Genomic DNA, 15,683 nt, shown 5'->3' with positions numbered 1-15,683 from the left:
CCTTGGATGTACACTGGTCACCCTAGTCAGAAAGACATGACCCATGAATGGTTAACAAAAACTAGGGGGTTTGTGAGAGCCGCATTTGCAAATGGCCAGCATAAAACATGGTGCCCCTGTCCCAACTGCCACAATTGGAAAAAGCAGACAGAGTTTGAAATGGGTAAACACCTGCAGAAGTGGGGTTTTACGCCTAATTATACGGTCTGGACTTTTCATGGTGAGTCTGACCAACGTGCCAGAGCTGAGGTGATTCGTTGTCGCACCGACGAGCATGGTACCGGGATTGAAGACATGGTGCAAGACTTTGATGATGCTCGTGATTCAGACGATGAGATGGAGGAATCTGCAAAGGCCTTCTATCAAATGCTGGAGTCTTCAAAACGTCCTCTGCACGAGCAGACTGAGCTTTGTCAGCTGGATGCCATCGCAGAAGTAATGGCTTTGAAGGCTCAATTCAACCTAGGCAGAGAATGCTACGACGCAATGATGATGATATTTGGACGCTTTCTACCCAAAGGCCATGTACTACCTGCAAACCTGTACCAGTCAGAGAAAATCCTCCGTGTACTTAAGATGCCCTATGAGAAGATACATGCCTGTGAGAATGGATGTGCCTTATTTAGGCTTGAGTATGCGGCCTTGAACTATTGCCCCATTTGCAATTCTTCCAGGTATATTATGGTAGACAACAGCATGGGTGAGAAGAATCACACCAAAATCCCCAGTATTGTGCTTCGATATCTGCCAATCGTACCAAGACTTCAACGTCTTTTCATGGTCGAAGAGACGGCTAGACAGATGACATGGCACAAATTGGGCAAAAGAACCGAACTAGATGCGGATGGGAACAAGATGCTGGTACACACTTCAGATGGTTTTGCGTGGAGGCACTTCGATGCATTACATAAGGATAAATCGGAAGATCCAAGGCAACCTAGGGTTGCCATCAACACGGATGGGTTCAATGTGTATGGTATGATAGCAACACAATACAGTTGTTGGCCTGTATTTGTCATTCCACTAAATTTGCCACCCGGAGAGATTATGAAAAGAAAGAACATTTTCCTGACGTTGATAATTCCAGGGCCCAACTATCCGGCGAAGAATATGAATGTGTACATGCAGCCGCTTAAGGATGAGTTGCAAGAAGCCTGGGATAATGGGATCAAGACCTACGACGCGGCTACCAAAACAAATTTCAAAATGCATGTGTGGTACATGTACTCGGCGCATGATTATCCGGCGTTTGCGCTATTCGCTGGCTGGTGTGTGCATGGAAGGTTCCCGTGCACCACATGCAAGGCAACTCTTCAGTTCCGTTGGCTGCAGGTTGGTCGCAAGGATTCTTGCTTCGACATGCATAGACAATTCCTGAATCCTGACCATAAGTTCAGAAAACACAAGAAGAATTTCATCAAAGGTAGAGTTGTCAAAAACACTGCACCAGCTGCGTTGACAGGCCAACAGACCCTTGATCAGTTAAACGCTCTCGAGCCTGATCCTTTGCATCCAGGATACTTCAAAGGGTATAATACGGAACACGCCTAGACTCACAAGTCATGCTTATGGGATCTCCCTTATGGTGGATCAGTGGTGCTCCGAAACGTGGGAGGCCAGCCACAACAACGCCAAGGAGAGGCGTGGCAAAATGGTTGGCGTGCCACACCATCAAGGGAGCGTCAACTTAATCCAATTTAGCAAGAACCGGGTATGTGGTTTGCTTCATGCCTCATGCAATTCATTCTTAATGCTATCTTGAGCCCTTTACCAATACAATTTTCCTCTCTCTCTTTTAGGCGCGTCACAATAAGATGGAGGCGCCACAGATGTACGACCTGTATGCGATGGCCCATACTGCCTCGTACAAGAAGGTCAAGGCATTCTCTGAGTCTGACCTCGAGCATCCAGAAAACTTCACCAACATCTCCTCCCACGACAAGCTCGTGAAGTACAGAGATCACGGGAAGGCGAGGAAAGGGGAGGACTTTAACCCGAGCGAGGGGCCTATTGATCCAGAGCTGGTGATGATAGCTGGCAACGGGAGGCCCCATGGCTCGATCGCCATTGGAGACGACCTTATACGTTGTCCTAGCTCTCTCCGGCAGATAAAGGCACGCCAAACGAGCTCTTGTCCGGAGATAACACGTCGTCCACGGCCAGTCGAGCTCGCCATCGAGGTTAGTTTAATGGACTCAAATATCTTTCCGCATTATGTTGTGCGTTGGAACCAATATGATTACATTGCTAACAATGAGTTGTGTTGTAGGCTGCTATTCAGAAAGAGAGAGAAGCAATGCAGGCGGCTATGGCAGAGAAGGATAAGGAAATTAGGGAGCTGGAGGAGAGGACGACTGCATTGGTGGGGGCGGAGAGGGCATGGAATGATGCGTCTACCAGGGCCATATACGAGCTCTTCGTGGTAAGTTTCTTCTTCATTTTATTTCAAATCTTGCATTTGAATGTCCGTTTCATTAATAAATAAAAAGTTTGACTTGTCGAAACCAAATGTATAGTCTATGTGCGAGAAGAACAGCCAAGTCCCTCCGCCGATGCCAGTCATTAACGTGGCGGGGACGGTGAGTTTCATTTGAGTGGAGTGATCTTAAGAGTGTCCTCATGCTAACTACACATTGCAAACGATCGCACGACCCTTCTACAGTCGAGCCTTCTCCAGGGCAGCCTTCTCCAGGTGAAACAAGCCAGAGCCACCGTGCTTGACCCTAACTTAGGTATGTTATTTCTAGTGTTTTAATAAAAGATAGCTAGATGACATAATTAGCTTAGTTAGCTCCAAAATGACCTATTTAATAAAAAATGACTTATACTTAGCTAATTATCCTCGAAATGACATAATTAGCTTAGTTAGCTCCAAAATGACCTATTTCACAAAGAATGACCTATACTTAGCTAATTATCCTCGAAATGACATAATTAGCTCCAAAAAGGCATTCTTAGCCAATTTAGACCGAAGAAGGGGACAAGAGGAGAAGAAAGAGGAAAAATGAAAGGAAGGAAGAAGAAGAAGAGGAGAAGAAGAAGAAGGAGAGGGAGGAGGATAAGAAGAAGGAGAAGGAGCTCCTCCTTCTCCTTCTCCTTCCTTCTTCTTCCTCCTTCTCCTTCTCCTTCTTCTTTTCTTCTTCTTCTCCTCTTCCTTCTCCTTCTCCTTCTCCTCCTCCTCCTCCTTCTTTTACTTCTTCTCTTTCTCTTCTTCTATGTAGCTTAGACTCATCCAACAAAGCCTAAATTGGCTAATTATCCATCAAAATGACATAATTAGCTTAGTTAGCTCCAAAATGACCTATTTAATAAAAAATGACCTATACTTAGCTAATTATCCTCGAAATGACATAATTAGCTCCAAAAAGGTATTCTTAGCCAATTTAGCCCGAAGAAGGGGACGAGAGGAGAAGAAACAGGAAAAATGAAAGGAAGGAAGAAGAAGAAGAGGAGAAGAAGAAGAAGGAGAGGGAGGAGGATAAGAAGAAGGAGAAGAAGGAGAAGGAGCTCCTCCTTCTCCTTCTTCTTCCTCCTTCTTCCTCCTTCTCCTTCTCCTTCTTCTTTTCTTCTTCTTCTCCTCTTCCTTCTCCTTCTCCTCCTCGTCCTCCTCCTCCTCCTTCTTTTACTTCTTCTTCTCTTTCTCTTCTTCTACGTAGCTTAGACTCATCCAACAAAGCCTAAATTGGCTAATTATCCATCTAAATGACATAATTAGCTTAGTTAGCTCCTAAATGGTCTATTTAATAAAAAATGACCTATACTTAGCTAATTATCCTCGAAATGACATAATTAGCTCCAAAAAGGCATTCTTAGCCAATTTAGCCCGAAGAAGGGGACGAGAGGACAAGGAAGAGGAAAAATGATAGGAAGGAAGAAGAAGAAGAGGAGAAGAAGAAGAAGGAGAGGGAGGAGGATAAGAAGAAGGAGGAGAAGAAGGAGAAGGAGCTCCTCCTTCTCCTTCTTCTTCCTCCTTCTTCCTCCTTCTCCTTCTCCTTTTTATTTTCTTCTTCTTCTCCTCTTCCTTCTCCTTCTCCTCCTCCTTCTCCTCCTCCTTCTTTTACTTCTTCTTCTCTTTCTCTTCTTCTACGTAGCTTAGACTCATCCAACAAAGCCTAAATTGGCTAATTATCCATCTAAATGACATAATTAGCTTAGTTAGCTCAAAAATGACCTATTTAATAAAAAATGACCTATACTTAGCTAATTATCCTCGAAATGACATAATTAGCTCCAAAAAGGCATTCTTTGCCAATTTAGCCCGAAGAAGGGGACGAGAGGAGAAGAAACAGGAAAAATGAAAGGAAGGAAGAAGAAGAAGAGGAGAAGAAGAAGAAGGAGAGGGAGGAGGATAAGAAGAAGGAGAAGAAGGAGGAGAAGAAGGAGAAGGAGCTCCTCCTTCTCCTTCTTCTTCCTCCTTCTCCTTCTCCTTCTTCTTCTCCTCTTCCTTCTCCTTCTCCTCCTCGTCCTCCTCCTCCTCCTTCTTTTACTTCTTCTTCTCTTTCTCTTCTTCTACGTAGCTTAGACTCATCCAACAAAGCCTAAATTGGCTAATTATCCATCTAAATGACATAATTAGCTTAGTTAGCTCCTAAATGGTCTATTTAATAAAAAATGACCTATACTTAGCTAATTATCCTCGAAATGACATAATTGGCTCCAAAAAGGCATTCTTAGCCAATTTAGCCCAAAGAAGGGGACGAGAGGAGAAGGAAGAGGAAAAATGATAGGAAGGAAGAAGAAGAGGAGGAGAAGAAGAAGAAGGAGAGGGAGGAGGATAAGAAGAAGGAGGAGAAGAAGGAGAAGGAGCTCCTCCTTCTCCTTCTTCTTCCTCCTTCTTCCTCCTTCTCCTTCTCCTTTTTCTTTTCTTCTTGTTCTCCTCTTCCTTCTCCTTCTCCTCCTCCTTCTTTTACTTCTTCTTCTCTTTCTCTTCTTCTACGTAGCTTAGACTCATCCAACAAAGCCTAAATTGGCTAATTATCCATCTAAATGACATAATTAGCTTAGTTAGCTCGAAAATGACCTATTTAATAAAAAATGACCTATACTTAGCTAATTATCCTCGAAATGACATAATTAGCTCCAAAAAGGCATTCTTTGCCAATTTAGCCCGAAGAAGGGGACGAGAGGAGAAGAAACAGGAAAAATGAAAGGAAGGAAGAAGAAGAAGAGGAGAAGAAGAAGAAGGAGAGGGAGGAGGATAAGAAGAAGGAGAAGAAGGAGAAGGAGCTCCTCCTTCTCCTTCTTCTTCCTCCTTCTTCCTCCTTCTCCTTCTCCTTCTTCTTTTCTTCTTCTTCTCCTCTTCCTTCTCCTTCTCCTCCTCGTCCTCCTCCTCCTCCTTCTTTTACTTCTTCTTCTCTTTCTCTTCTTCTACGTAGCTTAGACTCATCCAACAAAGCCTAAATTGGCTAATTATCCATCTAAATGACATAATTAGCTTAGTTAGCTCCTAAATGGTCTATTTAATAAAAAATGACCTATACTTAGCTAATTATCCTCGAAATGACATAATTAGCTCCAAAAAGGCATTCTTAGCCAATTTAGCCCGAAGAAGGGGACGAGAGGACAAGGAAGAGGAAAAATGATAGGAAGGAAGAAGAAGAAGAGGAGAAGAAGAAGAAGGAGAGGGAGGAGGATAAGAAGAAGGAGGAGAAGAAGGAGAAGGAGCTCCTCCTTCTCCTTCTTCTTCCTCCTTCTTCCTCCTTCTCCTTCTCCTTTTTATTTTCTTCTTCTTCTCCTCTTCCTTCTCCTTCTCCTCCTCCTTCTCCTCCTCCTTCTTTTACTTCTTCTTCTCTTTCTCTTCTTCTACGTAGCTTAGACTCATCCAACAAAGCCTAAATTGGCTAATTATCCATCTAAATGACATAATTAGCTTAGTTAGCTCAAAAATGACCTATTTAATAAAAAATGACCTATACTTAGCTAATTATCCTCGAAATGACATAATTAGCTCCAAAAAGGCATTCTTTGCCAATTTAGCCCGAAGAAGGGGACGAGAGGAGAAGAAACAGGAAAAATGAAAGGAAGGAAGAAGAAGAAGAGGAGAAGAAGAAGAAGGAGAGGGAGGAGGATAAGAAGAAGGAGAAGAAGGAGGAGAAGAAGGAGAAGGAGCTCCTCCTTCTCCTTCTTCTTCCTCCTTCTCCTTCTCCTTCTTCTTCTCCTCTTCCTTCTCCTTCTCCTCCTCGTCCTCCTCCTCCTCCTTCTTTTACTTCTTCTTCTCTTTCTCTTCTTCTACGTAGCTTAGACTCATCCAACAAAGCCTAAATTGGCTAATTATCCATCTAAATGACATAATTAGCTTAGTTAGCTCCTAAATGGTCTATTTAATAAAAAATGACCTATACTTAGCTAATTATCCTCGAAATGACATAATTGGCTCCAAAAAGGCATTCTTAGCCAATTTAGCCCAAGGAAGGGGACGAGAGGAGAAGGAAGAGGAAAAATGATAGGAAGGAAGAAGAAGAGGAGGAGAAGAAGAAGAAGGAGAGGGAGGAGGATAAGAAGAAGGAGGAGAAGAAGGAGAAGGAGCTCCTCCTTCTCCTTCTTCTTCCTCCTTCTTCCTCCTTCTCCTTCTCCTTTTTCTTTTCTTCTTGTTCTCCTCTTCCTTCTCCTTCTCCTCCTCCTTCTTTTACTTCTTCTTCTCTTTCTCTTCTTCTACATAGCTTAGACTCATCCAACAAAGCCTAAATTGGCTAATTATCCATCTAAATGACATAATTAGCTTAGTTAGCTCGAAAATGACCTATTTAATAAAAAATGACCTATACTTAGCTAATTATCCTCGAAATGACATAATTAGCTCCAAAAAGGCATTCTTTGCCAATTTAGCCCGAAGAAGGGGACGAGAGGAGAAGAAAGAGGATAAATGAAAGGAAGGAAGAAGAAGAAGAGGAGAAGAAGAAGAAGGAGAGGGAGGAGGATAAGAAAAAGGAGAAGAAGGAGGAGAAGAAGGAGAAGGTGCTCCTCCTTCTTCTTCTTCTTCCTCCTTCTTCCTCCTTCTCCTTCTCCTTCTTCTTTTCTTCTTCTTCTCCTCTTCCTTCTCCTTCTCCTCCTCCTCCTCCTCCTTCTTTTACTTCTTCTTCTCTTTCTCTTCTTCTACGTAGCTTAGACTCATCCAACAAAGCCTAAATTGGCTAATTATCTATCTAAATGACATAATTAGCTTAGTTAGCTCCTAAATGGTCTATTTAATAAAAAATGACCTATACTTAGCTAATTATCCTCGAAATGACATAATTAGCTCCAAAAAGGCATTCTTAGCCAATTTAGCCCGAAGAAGGGGACGAGAGGAGAAGAAAGAGGAAAAATTAAAGGAAGGAAGAAGAAGAAGAGGAGAAGAAGTAGAAGGAGAGGGAGGAGGATAAGTAGAAGGAGAAGAAGGAGAAGGAGCTCCTCCTTCTCCTTCTTCTTCCTCCTTCTTCCTCCTTCTCCTTCTCCTTCTTCTTTTCTTCTTCTTCTCCTCTTCCTTCTCCTTCTCCTCCTCCTCCTCCTTCTTTTACTTCTTCTTCTTCTTCTCTTTCTCTTCTTCTACGTAGCTTAGACTCATCCAACAAAGCCTAAATTGGCTAATTATCTATCTAAATGACATAATTAGCTTAGTTAGCTCCTAAATGGTCTATTTAATAAAAAATTACCTATAGTTAGCTAATTATCCTCGAAATGACATAATTAGCTCCAAAAAGGCATTCTTAGCTAATTTAGCCCGAAGAAGGGGACGAGAGGAGAAGAAAGAGGAAAAATGAAAGGAAGGAAGAAGAAGAAGAGGAGAAGAAGAAGAAGGAGAGGGAGGAGGATAAGAAGAAGGAGAAGGAGGAGGAGAAGAAGGAGAAGGAGCTCCTCCTTCTTCTCCTTCTCCTCCTCCTCCTCCTCCTCCTTCTTTTAGTTCTTCTTCTCTTTCTCTTCTTCTACGTAGCTTAGACTCATCCAACAAAGCCTAAATTGGCTAATTATCCATCTAAATGACATAATTAGCTTAGTTAACTCCTAAATGGTCTATTTAATAAAACATGACCTATAGTTAGCTAAGTTCTCTCCTAAATGACATAATAAGGCTTACGTAGCTGCAACATGACCTAGTCCCCCTAACTTAGGTATTAAATGGCCTATAATTAGCCTAGCTAGATCAAAAATGGTTTAATAAGCATAGTTGGCTCGAGAATGACCTATTTTACCCAAGTTAGCTCCGAGACGACCTATAGTTAGCTAGGGTTCCACCTAAATGACAGAATTAGCTTAGTTAGCTCCTAAATGGTCCATACTTAGCTAATTTCTCTCCGAATTAACCTATATATGCACTACTTCATCTAGTATTATTCTTCTAACTTTCTTATTTGTCATTTTGCAGATTACCTTCACTTCACGGGAAGCTTGGAAAAAATTGATGGAATGCTTGAAGATGATTTCTTGTACCATGGGTTGTATTGAAACTATTGTAGTATATGAATATATGAAACTTTGTATGCACGTGGATGAAACTGGTGTAATATATGAAACTTTGTATGCACGTGGATGCAACTTGAAAGCTGGATATAAGAGGTTATTTTAATATGGTTATGAGTATGGAAAGAAATTTATTTATGTCAAATATATATATATATATATATATATCCTGATTATTGTTAAAAATGCTGGATATAACAAAAAATAAATAAAAAAGGGGCTGGTTCCCCTCTTTGCCATCTGCCCCCACATGGCAAAGGGGGGGAGGTAGACGGCAAAGGGGGGAATCTGCCCCCTCTCTCTCCCCTCTTTGCCGTCTGCCCCCACATGGCAAAGGGGGGAGGCAGACGACAAAGGGGGGGGGGAATCTGCCCCCCCCTCTCTCCCCTCTTTGCCGTCTGCCCCCACATGGCAAAGGGGGGAGGCAGACGGCAAAGGGGGGAATCTGCCCCCTCTTTCTCCCCTCTTTGCCGTCTACCCCCACATGGCAAAGGGGGGAGGCGGACGGCAAAGGGAGGAGGCCTGCCGTTAACACTTAACGGGGACGTTGCAATATATGCCGTCCCAGTTAATTTGCCGTCTGCCCCCTCATGACATAATTAGCTTAGTTAGCTCCTAAATGGTCTATTTAATAAAACATGACATATAGTTAGCTAAGTTCTCTCCTAAATGACATAATAAGGCTTACGTAGCTGCAACATGACCTATTCCCCCTAACTTAGGTATTAAATGGCCTATAATTAGCCTAGCTAGATCAAAAATGGCTTAATAAGCATAGTTTGCTCCAGAATGACCTATTTTACCCAAGTTAGCTCCGAAATGACCTATAGTTAGCTAGGGTTCCACCTAAATGACATAATTAGCTTAGTTAGCTCCTAAATGGTCCATACTTAGCTAATTTATCTCCGAAATAACCTATATATACACTACTTCATCTAGTATTATTCTTCTAACTTTCTTGTTTGTTATTTTGCAGATTACCTTCACTTCACGGGAAGCTTGGAAAATATTGATGGAATGCTTGAAGATGATTTCTTGTACCATGGGTTGTATTGAAACTATTGTAGTATATGAATATATGAAACTTTGTATGCACGTGGAAGAAACTTGTGTAATATATGAAACTTTGTATGCACGTGGATGCAACTTGAAAGCTGGATATAAGAGGTTATTTTAATATGGTTATGAGTACGGAAAGAAAATTATTTATGTCAAATATTTATATATATATATATATCCTGATTATTGTTAAAAATGCTGGATATAACAAAAAATAAATAAAAAAGGGGCTGGTTCCCCTCTTTGCCATCTGCCCCCACATGGCAAAGGGGGGGAGGTAGACGGCAAAGGGGGGAATCTGCCCCCTCTCTCTCCCCTCTTTGCCGTCTGCCCCCACATGGCAAAGGGGGGAGGCAGACGATAAAGGGGGGGGGAATCTGCCCCCCCCCCTCTCTCCCCTCTTTGCCGTCTGCCCCCACATGGCAAAGGGGGGAGGCAGACGGCAAAGGGGGGAATCTGCCCCCTCTTTCTCCCCTCTTTGCCGTCTACCCCCACATGGCAAAGGGGGGAGGCGGACGGCAAAGGGAGGAGGCCTGCCGTTAACACTTAACGGGGACGTTGCAATATATGCCGTCCCAGTTAATTTGCCGTCTGCCCCCTCATGACATAATTAGCTTAGTTAGCTCCTAAATGGTCTATTTAATAAAACATGACATATAGTTAGCTAAGTTCTCTCCTAAATGACATAATAAGGCTTACGTAGCTGCAACATGACCTATTCCCCCTAACTTAGGTATTAAATGGCCTATAATTAGCCTAGCTAGATCAAAAATGGCTTAATAAGCATAGTTTGCTCGAGAATGACCTATTTTACCCAAGTTAGCTCCGAAATGACCTATAGTTAGCTAGGGTTCCACCTAAACGACATAATTAGCTTAGTTAGCTCCTAAATGGTCCATACTTAGCTAATTTCTCTCCGAAATAACCTATATATACACTACTTCATCTATTATTATTCTTCTAACTTTCTTATTTCTCATTTTGCAGATTACCTTCACTTCATGGGAAGCTTGGAAAATATTGGTGGAATGCTTGAAGATGATTTCTTGTACCATGGGTTGTATTGAAACTATTGTAGTATATGAATATATGAAACTTTGTATGCACGTGGATGAAACTGGTGTAATATATGAAACTTTGTATGCACGTGGATGCAACTTGAAAGTTGGATATAAGAGGTTATTTTAATATGGTTATGAGTACGGAAAGAAATTTATTTATGTCAAATATATATATATATATATATCCTCATTATTGTTAAAAATGTTGGATATAACAAAAAATAAATAAATAAGGGGCTGGTTCCCCTCTTTGCCATCTGCCCCCACATGGCAAAGGGGGGGAGGTAGACGGCAAAGGGGGAATCTGCCCCCTCTCTCTCCCCTCTTTGCCGTCTGCCCCCACATGGCAAAGGGGGGGAGGCAGATGACAAAGGGGGGGAATCTGCCCCCTCTCTCTCCCCTCTTTGCCGTCTGCCCCCACATGGCAAAGGGGGGAGGCAGACGACAAAGGGGGAATCTGCCCCCTCTTTCTCCCCTCTTTTGCCGTCTACCCCCACATGGCAAAGGGGGGGAGGCAGACGACAAAGGGAGGAGGCCTGCCGTTAACACTTAACGGGGACGTTGCAATATATGCCGTCCCAGTTAATTTGCCGTCTGCCCCCTCATGACATAATTAGCTTAATTAGCTCCTAAATGGTCTATTTAATAAAACATGACATATAGTTAGCTAAGTTCTCTCCTAAATGACATAATAAGGCTTACGTAGCTGCAACATGACCTATCCCCCCTAACTTAGGTATTAAATGGCCTATAATTAGCCTAGCTAGATCAAAAATGGCTTAATAAGCATAGTTTGCTCCGGAATGACCTATTTTACCCAAGTTAGCTCCGAAACGACCTATAGTTAGCTAGGGTTCCACCTAAATGACATAATTAGCTTAGTTAGCTCCTAAATGGTCTATACTTAGCTAATTTCTCTCCGAAATAACCTATATATACACTACTTCATCTAGTATTATTCTTCTAACTTTCTTATTTGTCATTTTGCAGATTACCTTCACTTCACGGGAAGCTTGGAAAAAATTGATGGAATGCTTGAAGATGATTTCTTGTACCATGGGTTGTATTGAAACTATTGTAGTATATGAATATATGAAACTTGGTATGCACGTGGATGAAACTGGTGTAATATATGAAACTTTGTATGCACGTGGATGCAACTTGAAAGCTGGATATAAGAGGTTATTTTAATATGGTTATGAATACGGAAAGAACTTTATTTATGTCAAATATATATATATATATATATATATCCTGATCATTGTTAAAAATGCTGGATATAACAAAAAATAAATAAATAAGGGGCTGGTTCCCCTCTTTGCCGTGTGCCCCCACATGGCAAAGGGGGGAGGCAGACGGCAAAGGGGTAATCTGCCCCCTCTCTCTCCCCTCTTTGCCGTGTTCCCTCACATGGCAAAGGGGGGAGGCAGACGGCAAATGGGAGGAATCTGTCCCCTCTCTCTCCCCTCTTTGCCGTCTTCCCCCACATGGCAAAGGGGGGAGGCAGACGGCAAAGGGGGGAATCTGCCCCCTCTTTCTCCCCTCTTTGCCGTCTGCTCCCACATGGCAAAGGGGGGAGGCAGACGACAAAGGGAGGAGGCCTGCCGTTAACTCTTAACGGGGACGTTGCAATATATGCCGTCCCAGTTAATTTGCCGTCTGCCCCCTCATGGCAAAGTTTCTTTGCCGTCCGCTTTGGGAAAGCAGATGGCAAAGAACCTCTTCACCGGATTTTTTTACCGTCTACTTTGCCGTCTGCTGACCGACGACAAAGCCTTTGCCGTCCGTGGTTGCACCCTTTGCTGTCCGCTTTGGCAGGCGGCAAATTTATGAATTTCAGTAGTGATGATTCTGAATGGCCATAGTACTTTGAGTGTAATTTTAGGCACGTGTGTAAACTCAGGGTTGTATCTTTGTAAGGCTGCAGCTTCACGTAACCCATGTCCCCAACCTCCAAGGTTCTTTCAGATCTTTTCCTGTCAGCATACAGTTTCATCCTCTCTTGAGCCTTGAGGAGATTTTCTTTAATTTGTGCTGTAATTTGTTTAGCAGTAAGGATGGGGAAAAATTCTTGAGCTAAATCAACAGGGTAAAGAGCAGCTTCAGACAACATGTTAGGAGGTCTGTTGTACAATGCTTGGAAAGGAGAGAGCTTTAGAGATGAATGGTAGCTAGTGTTGTACCACCACTCTGCTAAGGGAAGCCAGTGCAGCCATTTCCGAGGTTGCAAGAAGGCCATGCATCTTAAGTAGTTTTCCAAACATTGGTTAACTCTTTCTGTTTGTCCATCTGACTGAGGGTGGTAAGAGATACTCATGTGCAGTTTTATACCCAGCTTCTTGAATAGCTCTTGCCAAAGGTGGCTAGTGAAGATTCTGTCTCTGTCAGTGACAATAACTGAAGGGAGACCATGCAGTTTGAAGATATTTTCCGTGAAGGCTTTAGCTACAGTGCTCACAGTTATTGGGTGTTCCATTGCAACGAAATATCCATACTTTGTGAATATGTCTACCACAACAAGAATCATGTCCTTGGTTTCAGAGGTGGGAAGACCTTCAATGAAGTCCATACTAATGTGACACCAAGAAAAATCAGGGACATGAAGAGGCTGCAACAATCATGGATATTTGCAAGTGGGGCATTGTTTGATGTAGTCCATAATGAACTGCTTCATTCCAGGTCAGTGGAAAAGAAACTTCAGTCTCTAATATGTAGCTCTATGCCTAGAGTGATCACCTAGTTCAGAATTGTGCAATGCTGAGACCACCTTTGTTCTGAGAGCATTATCTGACCCAATAACAATTCTGTTTTTATATCTGACGAGTCCCTGTTGGAGAACATAGTTAGGAACAACAGTGGCAGATACAACCAGTTGGTGTTGGGGAACGTAGCATGGAAACAAAAAAATTCCTACGCACACGAAAGACCTATCATGATGATGATCATCTACGAGAGGGGAGATCAGATCCACATACCCTTGTAGATTACTAAGTGGGAAGCGTTAAGAAACGTGGTTGATGTATCAAATGTATTCGCGATCCAAATCGTAGCCATCCCACGATCTGTCCCGATCTAGTGCCGAACGGACAGCACCTCTGTGTTAAGCACACGTAAAACTCGATGATGATCTCCGCCTTGTTGATCCAACAAGAGGGGGCAGAGAGGTGCATGAGTTCTCCGGCAGCGCGACGGCGTGATGGTGATGGTGGTGGAGCTATTCCAACAGGGCTTCGCCTAAGCATCGTTGAACTAGAGAGGAGAAACTACGATCTAGAGAGAGGGCATCACATGGCTGAAATTGTTGTCTCAAAACCCTCAAAACCTCTAGTATATATAGGAGGAGAGCAGAGGAGGCAGCCTTGTCCCCTACTCCAAGGAGAAGGGGTTGGCCGAACCAAGGATGTGTCCACCTTCCTTGTGGGAAGGTGGATTACTTTGGGAGGACTCCTCCTTCCCTTCCTTTTAAAAGTATTTTACCTTTTATCTCTTTTCCTAGCCGCATGGGCCTTTGAGAGAGGATTTGGCCAGCCCACCAGGGGCTGGTCCACCTCTTCTCACAGCCCACAAAGCTCTTGGGTCTTCACACCCCTCCCGATGGTCCCCCGGCACCCTCCCGACACTCCTGGTACACTACCGATGAGCCCGAAACTTTTCCGGTGATCAAAACAGGACTTCCTATATATCAATCTTTACCAACAGACCATTCTGGTGGTCCTCGTGATGTCTTGGATCTCATCCGTAACTCCGAACAACCTTCGGTCACCAGCACCTATAACTCGACTATACCGAAATGTCACTGAACCCTAAGTGTGCAGACCATGCGGGTTCGAGAACGATGTAGACATGACCTGAGACACTCTGTGGTCAATATCCAATAGTGAGACCTGGATGCCCATATTGGATCCTACATATTCTACGATAATCTTATCGGTTGAACCTCTATGTCAAGGATTTAGTTAATCCCGTATATCATTCCCTTTGTCCTTCGGCATGTTACTTGCCCGAGATTCGATCGTCGGTGTCCCAATACCTATTTCAATCTCGTTACCGGCAAGTCCCTTTACTCGTTCCTTAACACAAGATCCCGTGGCTAACTATTTAGTCACATTGCTTGCAAGGCTTGTTTGTGATGTTGTATTACCGAGTGGCCCCCGAGATACCTCTCCGTCACACGGAGTGACAAATCCCAGTCTTGATCCATGCTAACTCAACGGACACCTTCGGAGATACCCATAGAGCACCTTTATAGTCACCCAGATATGTTGCGACGTTTGATACACACATGGTATTCCTCCGGTGTCAGTGAGTTACCTGATCTCATGGTCATAGGAATATATACTTGCCATGCAGAAAACAATAGCAACGAAATTACACGATCACAAGCTACGTTTATAGTTTGGTCTTGTCCATCACATCATTCTCCTAATGATGTGATCTCGTTATCAAGTGACAACACTTTCCTATGGCTAGGAAACCTTAACCATCTTTGATCAACGAGCAGTCAACTCGAGGCTTACTAGGGACAACATTTTGTCTATGTATCCACACATCCATTTGTGTTTCCATTCAATACAATTTTAGTATGGATAATAAACAATTATCATGAACAAGGAAATATAATAATAACCAATTTATTATTGCCTCTAGGGCATATTTCTAACAGTCGCCCACTTGCACTAGAGTCAATAATGTAGTTCACATCACTATGTGATTTTTAACGAATCCAACACCCATACAGTTCTGAGGTTTGATCATGTCTTGCTTGTGAGAGAGGTTTTTACTCAACGAGTGTGAACCTTTCAGATCCGTGTGTGCTTTACAAATCTCTATGTCATCCTGTTGATGCTACCACGTGCCATTCGGAACTATTCCAAATGACTACTCTACTATACGAATCCAGTTTACTACGCAAAGTCATCCGGATTAGTGCAAAGCTTGCATCGGCATAACCCTTTACGATGAACTCTTTTATCACCTCCATAACCGAGAAAAAAATCCTTAGTACACTAGTTACTAAGGATAAATTTTGACCGGTGTCTTGAAATCCACTCCTGGATCACTTTCTAACCCATGACAGATTCATGGCAAGGCCCACATCAGGTGATGTACACAACATAGCATACTATA

Source organism: Hordeum vulgare, chromosome 2H, assembly GCF_904849725.1.
Source record: "Hordeum vulgare subsp. vulgare chromosome 2H, MorexV3_pseudomolecules_assembly, whole genome shotgun sequence".
In the NCBI taxonomy this organism is placed as follows: domain Eukaryota; kingdom Viridiplantae; phylum Streptophyta; class Magnoliopsida; order Poales; family Poaceae; genus Hordeum; species Hordeum vulgare.
Note: the sequence above shows the minus strand (reverse complement) of the source record.